General features: G+C 37.9%; 1 long non-coding RNA gene across 1 annotated transcript; it reads left to right on the forward strand.

Moving 5' to 3' along the window:
- Nucleotides 1–4,730: 4,730 nt before the first annotated feature.
- On the forward strand, nt 4,731–6,230 carry LOC143881175 (uncharacterized). The gene is made up of 2 exons (XR_013251896.1): nt 4,731–4,922; nt 5,916–6,230. It is a non-coding gene; the product is annotated as an uncharacterized LOC143881175 (long non-coding RNA).
- The last annotated feature ends 8,755 nt before the right edge of the window (nt 6,231–14,985 follow it).

Below are 14,985 nucleotides of genomic sequence, written 5' to 3' on the forward strand. Positions count from 1 at the left end.
CCATGCTCTAAATTTCATTCAAATGCTCTGCAATCGAACCACCTTCTTTGAACTACAGATTCATAAGCTTTCTAATCAGGAAAGCTTTGTTCCCGACATTCTTTCTCTCATAAAGACTCTCTAACTTCTTCCAAAGAGAATGTGCAGATGTTTCATTAGACACATGGTGGAAAACACTATCATCCAACCATTGCCTAATATGTCTGATACACTTTCTATTCAATTTTTGCCAATCTCTATCAGACATGCTAGTAGGCTTAGCTTTTTCACCTTCAATGGGTTCAAACAAATCCTTAAAATAAAGAATATCCTCCATCTTTGGTTTCAAAATCATCCAATTTGATCCCGTAAGCTTGATCATGGTTCCCGTATAACTCTCCATCTCAATCCACACAAACACTATGCTTCCAAACAACCACGGCTCTGATACCACTTGTTGGGTTTTTCGACGAAGAAAACCCACTAAAATTAGGAAGCAAATAAATATGTGAATAAAAGAAACCAAACAATCAAGAGAGCAATCACACAAGAGAACACAAAAGATTTACATGAAAAACCCTTCAACAAAGAGGGAAAAACCACAGGGTGAATCCAACGAAATATCCACTAATCAAATAAGTAATACAATGTCTATCACCCAAAACTTGAGCCAATACAAGAAATAAGAGAGATAAAAAGGTTACCTCCTTGCGAACAACAAAAACCACTTCCACCCAAAAATACCCACTTTGATATTCAAGTCGAAGAAATCCAAATCCTCACGAAGTCTCCATGCAACGAGAGGATTCAACGGCGCGGTGAAAATCTCCAAGAAGAAACACTCCAAAAGATCCCTAAGCTTTGATCCCCAAATCAAAGCCCTAAACACACAGAAAACCCTTGTTTCTTTCTTCTTATTCTTCTCTCTCTCTCTCTCTCTCTCTCTCTCTCTCTCTCTCTCTTTCAGTTCTCTCTATTTCTCTTTCTTTTTTTCTTTTCTAATGTTTTTACAAAATGTCACAAGTCATAACCACACGACCGACTCTCTCACTTTCCTTTTTCAACTAGGAAAGTTAGGTTTCCTAATTTAATAGGATTTGTGGTATGTGAGATGTGGGCCACACCAGGGGCTGGACCCCAAAACATCTAAAAGGCCATGGGGACTGAATGATACTAACCGTCTGTTTTCATGTTAATATTCTACCTAGTAGATCCTACCTTTAATAAAAAAATATCTGTAGGAAGTGCTAGTTGATGGTAGTTCCTACCATTAATCAATCCAAATTGTCTACTTAGTGGCTCCAATGTAGATCTCTGCGGACATGGGTGGAGATTATGAGACCCACACCATCAAAATGTGAAGTAAAATGGTGGGCCCCATCTGATGCATGGGTTTAAGAAGAGTTGATGGGACACAAGCCATAAAAAATGATGGGACCCACTTGATGCATGGGTTTTAGAAGAGTTGATGGGACACAAGCCACCAAAAATGGTGTAAAATTGATGCAGGTGCATTCCTGATACGTTGTTGCTACCCAATTTTCAAGCCCATTTTTGGTCTATTAGATGGAAGAAATTGGAAAGATGTAAAAGTAGGAACTTGTAGCCGTTTTTGATATGTTTTCAACGAGTATTTGCACTCTTAATTTGGCTAAGTGGTTACCAAGATAATACTGTTTTAGTGGACTGTATCAGTAAGTTCCTAGGCTAGTTAATGTGTTTTTGAGTTTCTAAGTAATTTATGAGGCTGTAAGTCCGTAAAGTATTTAATGGGCTAGGTTGAACATTTTTTTTCTCTTGTATTCCTCTATTTAAAGTGTAGCAAACATCTGTAGTGGGAATTGTGTTGAAGAAGAAAAAGCTTTTCTAAGTATTTGGCAAGAATTCTACTTCTCGATTTTTCTCCACAACCCGAAGGATTGAGTTCGTTAATCCGTAAGATATCAAAGTGGTATCAAAGCTTGCGACGGTTATCGTGAGGCGATCCTACGTTAATGCTTACCAACGGAAAATTTGCGCCGATGTAAACCTTTTTGTTCTAGTGTAACAAAACATGGTTTAAAGTTGTAGGCCTTGCCTTATGAATGGATTTGATTGTATGTGGTGGGCCCACTCATGGGTGTAAATTGGTGGCCCCACCCATGCATGTCCGTAAGATGGCGGGCCCCGACCACTTCACACATGACGTGTAAAATCATCAATGATAAAAAAAATTCCATTAAAAAAGTTCTCCAATAAAAAAATTCCATGGAAAGAAAAGGAATGAGAAAGGAAAGAAACCAGAATGGTAGACATTAATAAATGGAAAGAAAGTGAGCAACATTTTCATAAAGGGTTTTTCCAGTGAGGATAAATATGAGGGACTAATCCATCTTAGGGTAAACTATTTCAGTGTAATCTACTTATCATGGATGGGTTTACCTTTGATTTAGTTTTCATTGTCCATTGTATAAAGTAAATGAGAGGGGTATTTTATTTCTAGTGTTCTCGGACCACATATTGCATAAGGTAAATATTATATAAGGGTATTTTATTGATATTCAATAACTTAGGGGTATTTTTGTCATTTTCACCATATATAGGGCTATTTTGGATTCTCCATGACTTAGGGACATTCTGGTCATTTTTACCTAAAAAGAGTTTTTTGATTATTTTTTATGTTATGAGGGTATTTTTAGTTATTTTCCTTTACTCAGGGGCATTCATGCCTATTTTACCTTGTATGGGGTATTTTGATAATTTTTTTGTTATAAAGGTATTTTAGTCATTTTGATTATCTTTCGCTATCTTGGTTCAATTCTACATAAGGAATGAGAGAATGAAGAGGATGTAACCATAGAATAAGATCATGTTGGTTGAAGTGGAAGCTTGTGTCAGGAGTTCTGTGCGACCGTAAAATCCATGCCAAGTTGAAGGGAAAGTTTTACAAGACAATTGTGAGGCCAGCGATGCTGTACGGCTCAGACTGTTGGGCCACCAAGAAGCAGCATGTGCATAAGATGAGGGTAGCGGAGATGTGAAGACATTCGTAAAAAGGTGGGGTTGGCTCCAATTGAGGAGAAGATGAGAGAGCACCGCTTAAAATGGTTTGGACATAACCAACGTAGGCCTTTGGATGCTCCGGTGAGAAGAGGCGACTCGTGCCAAATTGATGGAGTAAAAAGAGGTAGGAGCAGACCGAAAACAACTTGGGTAGAAACAGTGAGGAAAGACTTGATAGCTAGGAACATAAAAGAGAAGATGACCTTGGATAGGATAGAATGGAAGAAAATGATCCATGTAGAAGAACACAACTAGAACTAGGATTAGAGCCGGGTAGATTCCTTTTACCTTCTTCATGAGTTTTTTCTAAAGGATTCATTTAGCCGACCCCAACTAGTTTGAGACAAAGACATTGTTGAGTTGAGTTGAGTTTAAGGTATTTTAGTCATTTTCAAGTACTCCGGGGTGTTTTTGCCATTTTCACTCGATATAGGGGTATCTCTGTCATTTCCATCATGTAGGGGTATTCTGGTCATTTTTACCCGATACGACATATTTGGAACATTTATATTTTATGGGGGTATTTAGTCATTTTATGACTTGAGAGTATTCTAGTCACTTTTACCTTGTATATATGGATATTTCAATTATTTTCCATGACCCGAGGGTAGCCTAGTCATTTTCACCCTATACGGGGTTATTTTGATGTTTTTGTGTCATAATGGTATTTTAGTCATTTTCCATGACTCAGGGGTACTCTGGTCCTCTTCCGTCGAATATGGGTTTTTCGATCACTTTCATGGCGTAGAGGTATTCTCATCATTTTTACCTAATACTGAGCATTTTGACTATTTTTTTCCCATGGGTGTATTTTAGTAATTTTGAAGGACTCGTGGTTATTCTAGTCATTTTTACCCTATATTGGGGTATTTTGATCATTTTTAAGTCATAAGGGTATTTTAGTCATTTCCCATGACTAGGAGTATTTTGGTCATTTTCACCCAGCTGACTCTGAATTATGTAGTTTCTAACGACCTCTTTGAGTCTATGTCATTTTGCCTCTTTCAAGGTAAATTGATGGCAACACGGAAACAACATACGAGGAAAGATGCTTATATTTTGGTTATTGGAACCATGGTTCTAAATTTCGACCGAAATCTGAAATTTAGGGTTTTGGTCGAGACCGAAAGCAAAATTGGAAATACTAGAAATAGTCGTTATTTCGGCCAAAATTTTATTTATCCCGAAATTTCATACTAAATTTAAGGGATTTCACCCAAAAATTTTGTTTTTGATAATTATTTAATATTGTCCCAAAATTTCAGCTGAAATTTCGGTAATTTCGGCCGAAATTCTGTTCAAGATAAAATAGCCGTTAATTCTATTTCGTCGGATTTCGACCGAAATTTCTAAATTTCGACCGAGATTTCAATTTTGGTGAGGATCAAAATGCATTCCAAAACCGAAAATTGAAACCACGATTGGAACACACTTAAGTTTTGCAGAGGGGTAAACAAATGTTTTAACCCCTATTTACCCTCACTGGAGTAGACCCATATGGAAAGAAGAGAAATTATAAGATGCCCGACCGTGAAAATGTAAAGGGCGGAAGGAGACAAAACCTACTGCCTTAGTTTTTGAACCAAGGAAAAGTAAAAACGGGGCTTTCTCTTCACAGTCGGCCATCATATAATTCCTCTTTAAAAAGATAAGCCTGGTAAATTTGGGCTTTATGCATTGAATTCCTATTTTTAAAAAGATACAGCCAATTCATCCATTTCTATTGACATGAACAGCTGTATGCTTTAAATTTTCTGTTCTCAAAAAGATTTCCTTCGCCAAATGTAGCTCTCTATATCCCTATAAAATGAATGCATTTGTTCTCATCGCTTCTCAACCCAAGATGAAGAAGTCCATTGCTCCTCTGTTGCTGTTGTGCCTTCTGCTCACCTTTTCCTTCGGTAATATATCTCTTTATTCTTATTTACTTTGTATGAAAATCTAATTTTTATATCCTTCTCTAAAATTTGAAATGATACCCCACAGTCCGTTGATTGATGGTGGTAGTCCTTACTGTATCGAACAATTTTGTGAATAGTGTTGGATAATTTCTGACTAGTGTTTGATAGAGAGAATTTTGTTATCAAAATAAGGCAGTGTAGATATCATATTTCTATAGGATCCAAAGGATCCTTTTGGATCGCAACCCTTCGATTTATAGAGGTTTCATAATATGTACTCACTCTATAGATATGAGGGCTAGGATCATCCTACGGAAATGATTTTTTGGGCACACCTATTTACATCATGGCCCATCAAATAGACGATTTGGATCGTTCTATGATGTAACCGAGATATTATATGGTGTAAGCCCTTATATTACCTTATTTTTCTAAAAGTATTGTACGGTCTACACCATAGGATGATCCAAACCGTCCATTTGATGGGCCGCAATGTAAATAATTGTGATTGATATCCCCTAATGAACCTTCATCAACTGCAAAATTCCGCATTCATAGATGAAACCATGGTTTTAAATTTCGAAAGAAATTTCAGTCCGAAATTTCGGGTTTCGGTGGAGACTGAAAAGAAATTGGCACATACCCGAAATGTGTATTAATTTCGCACGAAATTTTGGAATTTCGGTTGAAAATTCATGCGAAATTTTAGGGATTTCAACCATTTTTTTTTATAATTATTTTATAATTATCCCAAAATTTCAACCGAAATTACCAAGACTGAAATTTCAAGGATTTCGACCGAGATTAGGGATTTTGATAACTGATAAAATATTGTTTTTATTAATCGCCGAGTGAAATTTCGGTCGAAATTTCGATTTTTGTGGGGCTCGAAACCGAAATTTAAAACCTTGGATGAAACTCCATGATGAAACGGTGGGCCCCATTTTGATTCAAGGTGATTAATAACTGTTTTTTTTTTCCTGACTTGGATAGGTCACAGCCAACATAGGGGTGAGGAACCTCTGCCTCGTCCACGCTATTGTCGCGAAGTCATCCCTGTTGCTCCTACGTGCAACTCACAGACCTGCAATTTTGACGTGTGTCTTAAGGCATTCCGCAAATACAGTACTATGTCAGACGTAAACTGTAATGTGGTGTCCAATGGTTGTGCATGTATCTTTGAATGCTGATGTGGCATCACATGTCCACATCAGCCAACTCTTATGTGTGGAGATGAGTTGTCTCATAGAATAAAATGCTGACATGGCATCAGTTTGTTATTTGAATTTTAATATTGGATTGCAAGAATTTTCTATTGTTTGATTAAACCGAAAGAAAATAATAACTTGAGCCACCGAAATTCAATTTTTATTTACATGGACCTTTAATTTATAATGATATCCCAAAAATTTACCATTTTCATTTAAATTGTAGAGGCATAAAAATTTCCAAGGAAAACAGGAAAAAGGTTCTCTAGGCCTCATTTTTTTTTCAACGTAAAATTGGAATAAAACCAATTTTATGCCCATTTCCAGCATAAAATGCAGGTAAATTTTTTTTCACCGAGCTAAGCCAGCTTTCCTAACAGGGTATTTTCCAACAAGATAGTCTTCTATTCTTATAATGGTACTCTTCAGCTTAGTAAACATTTTCCCAATTGGCAATTCTCTTTCAAAATTGAAACATGCATCTTCTAACAACTCACTAGAGAAGTTGTGTTGTAAAACATCTTCTAATGAATTTCAGCAGTACCCTTATTGAAACTAGGGAGTAAAGAAATAGAGGGCTGTTGGCAAAATGAAATTCTGCGTTGTAAAAGAGACTAAACACTTTGTTGTAACAAATCCCGATGGAATGCCAAAAAAGAAAAAAAAAAGGAGAAAATTACATTTACACCCCCTCTAGTTTGTGACACATCCACTTATACGCCTATAGTTTAAAACGTGATAACTACACCCCCTGTAGTTTCAATTTGTATAAGGTAGGCCCCCTCAGTTGACAATTCATCCACAGATTGAAGGGTTAGGGTGTGCCAAAAAACCAGCTCCATCGGATCATCCTAACCCTTCAATCTGTGGATGAACCGTCAACTGTGAAAATGGAAAATTCGTTGTTCAAATTCACTTTTGTCTTTTTTTCCCAAACATAGTTCGGTTTTGGAAGTGTTTTCCATAGAATTATGGCAACTTAATGGAATATAGAAAACTCTTCCATCAATGTTGTAATTAGAGAAATTTAAATATTATTTTATTTACAAAAATTAAAAAGATTTAGAAGAACCCAACTAGTGTCAGGATTAGATTTAGTCAATTTGAGCCGGGTAGATCCTTTCACCTTCTTCATGAAAATTTCTAAAGGACTCATTAGCCGACCCCAACTAGTTTTGGACAAAGGCTGAGTTGAGTTGAGTTGAGTTCGGTTTTGGAAGCTTTTTTCATTTAATTATAGCAACTTAATGGAATATAGACAACACTTCCATTGATGTTCTAAGTTGAGAAATTTAAATATTATTTTTTTTTTTTCAAAAATGTTCAAGATAGGAACGACCTATCCATTTTGCATTGCTTTTCTAAAAGAAGGTAAACACTTGTAAAACGGAAGTCATTTCACTTGATCTTTTTTGCATTTGTGGGGATACGTGCCATTCTTTTTGTATTCTTGCACATGTGTCACAATATTGGGCATAGTCCTTTTCTCCATAGGGGATTCCTGTTTTGCTAGGAACCCTCTTCTAACAATATAAGCTTAGCATGTCTTAGAGAAGAGTCGAAATTGCTTTACAACTATCAATTTGTACCCTAGTAATTGGCCTAGGACTCATCATAGACTATGTAGGAATTGGACTATGTCCTCAAATAGATGGTGGGAGTCCTTTACCACATAAAAGCCGGGATTATGACACATTAATGCTTCATCATTCAAGAGGATTTAGAGGGAATGGATCCTTGCATGTTAGGGGTGACCTAAACTGCATCTGATACATTTGAGATCCTTGTCATCTAATACCTCTTCACTCTATCTCTCGTTTGGTGATTGGTAACATCTTTTTTTACCTTCCGTTTTGATTTTATATTAACAAGGATAGTTAATCTACAATTAATCTAACAATCCCTTTAGTTTGAGTTAAAATTTTAAATTATCCAATTCATCCCCCTCTTGGGTTGCCCTTTAGAATTTCATAATCGGTTAGTGAAAATGAGATCGTCTTGTAGAGAACTTTTCAAAATTATATTCTCTTATCTTTCCTTTTACTTTGGCTCTCCCTATCTTCTTCTCATCTTCTTGCAATTAGTCATAATTTTGTTTCTCATTGTCGAAGATTGAGGGAGCACCATTTTCAAACCCATTTCATGGTGCTGTTCATCAAAGCGCTTTCTCTCTGTTTTTCTAAAATGATTGGGACATTGATGCAAGGATGATCATGGGAGAAGATCTTTTCGATGGCAATGACCAATTTGGGAAAAATGATATATTTTTCGCAGGCGAACTTTTTAGATTTGACAACGCTGAAAATCATCAACCCCTTTATTTTGTGGCTTTTTATCTTTCTCTTCTATCTAATTTCTTTTGCTCTTCTCTTCTCCCCTTTTCCTATTTCTTCTTTTCTTTTATGCCATACAAGCCTTCTCAACAGTGCTCTCGTTGAGCTCGTCATTCAACTTCTTCAAACCTTAGCGCTCTTCTATCTTCACAAGCGATAGTGGCATCTTATTAAACATAGCATTCATAGAAGCAAGTTGTCTTTTGATCTCTCTCTTATTGTCTCATCCCACTGAGCCATTGATCCTTTGATTTTCCTCTCCACAAGGCCAGATCGTGTTTCTCTGAGACCAAATGCAACTTGATTGATCTTCTTAGAGGGAAGGTTAGCCTCTTGACCCACTTTGAGGGAAGGGTTAATCCAGGATTAATACTCAAACACACAATATATTGGATAATTTCTACATTACTTTGGAAAAGACCATGTACATGTTATTTATATATAGAAAACTGACTTGACCACTTTCTCTAGAACTCCTACTACCAATCTTGACAACCCTTATCTTTAAGACTCTTGCTTATACCAAACAACTAAAGAGCAAATCTAAAAACTACAGATATCTAAAGTAATTTATGCTACCCTATGCGGGACCCATTTAGGTACATAGCAGATCACAAATGCGATGATAGAGATCCCAAAACCAGGATAAGGATTACTCTGAATTTTCATAGATGCGACTGAAGAATCCAGTAGTGTTACGAAACTCCTGAAAAACTTAGGGCAATTCTTCATAGGCTAATCTTGCAGGCAATCTCTCATATCCCAAAAAAAGGAGAAAAAAGAGAAGAGAATGGGGAATGGAGATTTTCATTGAAGCTTGGGTTGACCTTACCTGAGGTCCAAGCCATGATTCTCACCTTCCCTTGGGGGTGCCATAACCTTTCCAATTTAAATGAAGGGATTTTCTAGGGACCATGGTAGAAGAAATTTCAAGGTTGGTATGTTGCGAAAGAGAGCAGCCACGAAGGCTCGTATTTTGTCTTATTCATTTAATTCACCTATGGTAGCTGCTCTCGCATGCCATAGCCCAGCCGTGCAATGCCTTCTGCAATGGTCAGTAGCAAATCCCTTAATGAAATATACTTACTAGATATGCACATTGAGATTATGTGGCATGGAGATATGACCTTCCGGTTCGTTGCGAACCTAGAATGTTCCTGGTTGGAGTTGAGATTGGACACCTCATACCTATAGACAACCAATATCGAACCTCCCTCCATACATGCATTATGGTGGCTTGTCTTGATCACTAGGGTAGTTGGCTCTAAGCAAGTGGAATGAGTGCGGTGATTGGATCATGCACATAACAGATCACTTTACAGGATAGCCAATGGGCGAGGAGTTCGACAAGGTTTTCTTGTCCGACATGATCCTTGGATACGCCCTTAGTCCTGAGGGGTCATTTTGATCCATGGACTTGCCTTATGGATTTAGTCTATCTAACCATAGTCTTCCGTCTGGGATTTCTCGAGGGTAGTGTTAGATCACCGGGTAGACCTATGGGATCAATAATGATGCCGAACAAGGAATCATCCACCTATCTTGTAGAGGAAAATCATTTATAATTTCAATCTCACCTAGAACCTTTAAATAATGGTTGGCAATCCGGTTTGATAAGCTGTTTATGGTTGTTTTCAAAATTCGCAGGCTCAAGCTGATAGATTAAAAGGTAGACAATTGAGTTGGCCCCGGGGGTAATTGGTATCCACCCCTCGTACGACTCAACTCGGTAAATGACGGATTTGAAGAAGGACGTACACGTTGTATGTGATTTGGGTAATTTTATCTAATGGTCTTCTTTAGAATAATGTCCTGGTGGGGCCACTTGCCTAATGCAATCATAGTAGAACTATTAGCGTGAGATCGCAATGAGGCCGTTTGGATCACCACCAAAGTACTTTCGAAAATCCCCAAAATCACATGACAGTCCATCGTCTCCCATCTCTCTATAAATTTCAAAATTCAAGTCCCTTCCAGATTGATTCGTGTGCAGAAAGCAACGAATGCTGAAATAAAAATAAAAAACATCTTTGACTCGTATGTTCGATATAGGCGAGGATGTAGGAGGAGAACAGAGGAAAGTTAGGGATAACATGCTTCCATGGGTATTTTTGTCATTTGAAAAAAACTAACCAGGTGTAACGAGCTACTCTATTTAGGCGGTTTGATGGTGTAAAAATGGGTGTCCCTAGAATTAACAGGGGTGAATATATCAGCTCCCTTTATTTGTCGAGGATTCCAGATTGATAAGTTTTCTGCAGTTGTGTTGTCTTTTATCCTTTTATCTTTATTACTCCCACTCAAATTGAGGAGTGAATGACATTGAAAGAAACTTGAAATGAATTCTTGTGCAAAGCACTCCTTGGCGCAATCCTCTTGAGGACTTGAAAAAACCATCGGGTTCCCCATTTAGCATGATAGAAAACTAGTAGTTTTGAGTTGCTTCTCTCTGATCCAGTTGCTCACTACAATAAAAGAGGGTTTTAGAGGCGGAGGATAGGCGACGGTTCAATGTCTTTCATCGGTGTATCCTACAGAGGCGGTCATGACTGCCTCATTAGAGCTTAAAATATAGCGGCGGTCAAGACTGCCTCAATAGGTTTTTCATTCGGTGTTGGCTATAGACATAACCACCTTGTAGACACCCCATTTTGACCTGGCCCATTTTTCTCCAAAATTGAATAAATTCTCGAGAGCAAATAAAATCCCAAAACCCGAATCCCAGGAAATTTAACTCAAGTCACACCCCGATTCTTATTTTTCTTTCGAGATCAATCAAAAGGGGTGTGAAATATCCATTCAAGGTGTGTCAGTACCAATCCCCTGTGGTTAAATAAAAAAGTAGTAGTCAAGTCGTACAAAAGTGGGCTCTCCAAAGGAGGAAAGAGGGCCTAAATGCATCACTCCTAATGGAGGGTAGTTTATCAAGGCCAGAGAGTGCCCTTACCAAATTTCCATGTGCATCTAACTAAGAAAGAAGGGGAGTGAATTATTCAAAATAAGTAATTCAGTTAAGAAAAAGGGAAAAGGGACAAGCTTGTTATTTGTGTGGCTTAAGTAAGAAGAGTGGTGCATTATCGAAGCAGAGGAGTGTCGGTATCAACTTACAAGTGAATTAAAGAAGGAAAAGCACCTGAGTTCATGTAAGCATGAAATGGGTGTGCTCGGTGGCTTGATTTTGGTCATTAAAAGTGATGATAGATTGTTAGGCTAAGGTCGAAGCACAAAATTTAGTGTTGTAAAGGAGAGGCCTTTCCAAAGCATTAGAAGTAGGCTTTAAAATGAGTGGCGTAGATCAAATATGGCCATGATCAAATGATAGATGGAAATTGAATTTGATCTTAGAGTTTGTCATAAAGCTTCTCATATTAAATGAAAGAAGCAAGGTGATTCTCGATCTCTCTTTGGAGTAGAGTTCCAATTGGGAATGTTAGCTTTGGATACCTATTCTTTGGAAAGAAATGGGATGGTTTAGTCCAGGCAATTGAGGGAAGCTATTGGCAAGTGGATGGCCAAAGATCAAGAGTCTTATTGTGCTTAAGGTTAAAATTTAAGAAAAGAGGGGTTGGCAAGGGAGAAAAGGGGGTGAAATATGTCAGTTACTTATTGTAGAAGGGGTTGTCCAAAGAAGATAAAAGGGATGCTAAAATTTTTCATCACCTCTACTTATCTGAGTCACCACTTCTGTACTAAAAATCAAGACAAAGTTTACTAATAAGAGGATGTCCAAGGAAACTGAAGGAGTGGAAAAATTTTCTATTTTTTTTAAATAGCAGAGGAAGAGAGGGGGCATCTCATTTTTTAGGGCTTGTTAGCACATAGAGAGAGAGAGAGAGAGAGAGACTGTGAGAGAGTGAGAAAAATAAAAAAACCCTAACCTACTTCTTCATCTTCTCCTATGAATTCCGCCGGATTCCGGCCAAATTTCAGCCATTTTTCTAGTCAATCTCTTATCCGGACGGCTATTTTCCACCTCCGATCAACTACATTTTCATCGCCTTCATTTTTTCTTTACCATCACCACTAGATCTAAACTCTTTTCTATTTTCTGATCATTATTACTTTTCTCTCTGGTGAGTTTCTATTTTTTCCGGCCACATCTCGTTAGATCCAGTCATTAATCTTAGAAAGAGAAAGAGAGATAAGAAGGATAAGGTGAGAGAGTAGAGAAAGATCCAACCAAGGAGATCACAGAGAAAGAGAGGAATTGAGTGGAAAATCAAGAGAGCATAGAGACATCTGTGAGAGGGAGGCTTTTTCCATGGCTGATATGAGAAGAGAACTTTGAGATTAGAGAACTAGAAAAGGGAAATTCGATCTCCCTCTCTACCCACATCCATCATTGCTGGCTTCTAAAAGTTCAGCCACCCATTCTCATCGAGAAAATCAGAGAAAGAGAGATCAAGTATCATCTTCTTGTGGTGTGGGGATCGTCTTCGGATTGGCAATTTTGCGAGGCATCGGCAAAGATCTTTTACGGAATTGGCTTTGATTCTACCTTGGTTGGCGCTTCAGGTACACTTTAGGTAACTTTTGTTCCCTTAATTCATGTTTGGAACATAAATCTAGGTGATTTGATGAACTCATTTTCTGCAATTTCTTTTTGTATACTAGTAGTTTTGGTTATCTTTGCTCTTCATATTCTTATGTAATCTTGGAAATCTGGAGGATTGGATCGTACCTTGGATCCAAGTCCTTAGTCCCCATTCTTAACAGTTGAAGAGGTCTCTTCTTTTGTCACATTCTGGTCACATAGCAGCTTGTCTCTCCCATTTGAATTGGTTTCTTAGTTTTTTTTTAGAGAATGACAATGATCTCTGATGTCTGCATAATTTTTCATCACCTACATGTAATAGTTACTTTTGTGTATGAAGCATTGTGGCTATAGTTAATCCGGATAGAATTGATGTATGACAAAGCATGGGTTGTTGTTATCAAATTATAGTAGAGAGGGTGGTGATTTCCCATCATTGATATTCATTGCTATCTGATTTTGACCATTGCCCAAAGTCAGCTTGTCCTTGGATTAGATTTCTAGATTTTCCTTTGGAGCTATGGGAATCATGAAATATGAACTGTAGTCTATCTCTTTGACCTCCGTGTAATGGGTGTGATGCAATTGACGAAATAGAATGGTGCTCTTGATATTTGGATTTCATTTTTTTTATCTTGTTTGGAATCCAGAATTTTGATTCTCCTCATTTGCATTCTTATAATCTCCATCCTATGATCCTTCTTTTTCACATAACGAGGCTGCGAAGCTCTTATACCCACTCTTAAAGCTTCGTCAAGCCTGCTGTCATCCTCAAGTTGGGAGTTTTGGGTTGCCTTCCTGGCATCATTCTCTTATGACTATGGAGGAGATATTAGAAGTTCTTGTAAGCAAAGCAAGGACTGAAGGAGATGAAGCACTTAGTAGAATGATTGGTGCATTAAATGAGCCAGCAGGGATAGCTGTAATTGAGCAGGATCACCCAAGGGCAGTGTCACTGTACGGAGAGGCAATGTCCTTAGCTGAGAAGTACTCTGTTGATTTTCGTTTGGACCCTTTGTTGAATATTCATGTTCATCATAATTTGGCTGAGTTACTTTCAATCATTTCAAAATATTCAGAACAATTTACAACAATGGGAGGAGAGTTCTCTGAGAACTCTACAGAAAACAACACTAAAATGTTTGGTCAGAGCGATCCTGATCAACATGTGGTAAAGAGGCAAAAAAATAAACAATGGAAATAGCTCAGGTTTAACTTCTGATGACATACCATTGGAGCATTATGAAAGATCAGATTTTGAGAAGGAAGAGAATAAAAGGCAGCGGGGTGCCAAGTCAAATGTTGTGGTTTCAAGATCTTCTTTTGAATTGGAAGTTATCCTTGGTGTTATAAAAAATTATTCCGAAGCACTGTTGGAAAGAGAGGCTATGTCATATGCTAGAAAGCACTTACTTCTTATTGAGGCGATGCGCATGGAGAATGCCCAACCAAGATTCTTGTCATTTGCTCAGTCTCAAATTTTGTGTGCTCATGATGATATTAAGATGGCAACCTCACGATTGCGCCTAAGGGAAACTGAAAATGACACTTCTTCCATTGACGTCATAAGTTCAGAAGAAATTACTGACTAGTTTGCAGAATACTAATGAGAAATTCTTGGCATTGTCCGCATTGTCACACATCAAAGGGCAACTTCGTTATTTAAGGGGCTTGGTGTTGTCTAAACAGGAAACTCAACTTGACGACCCCAGTACTTCGTCCATGCCTCAAGGTACAACCAGCTTAGAAGCTCCTTCTCTTCATACGACAGTTGAATGCTCAAGGCAGGAACTTCATCACTGTAAAAAGGAATGGCTTATGTGTCCAACATGCCGACAACGTACAGAGTATGAGGACATTGCATATGTAGATGATAGACAACCCGAGGCCTGTGATTATGTGATGCCAAAAGTGATTTGGATTTCCATGGGAGACTGAGTCCAAGGGAGTGTCGGGAGGAGTATTGCCGACAGGCTTGGGTCTGCTTC

Source organism: Tasmannia lanceolata, unplaced genomic scaffold, assembly GCF_043159265.1.
Source record: "Tasmannia lanceolata isolate RefF3 unplaced genomic scaffold, GAP_Taslan_0.1 ptg000007l, whole genome shotgun sequence".
Taxonomy (NCBI): domain Eukaryota; kingdom Viridiplantae; phylum Streptophyta; class Magnoliopsida; order Canellales; family Winteraceae; genus Tasmannia; species Tasmannia lanceolata.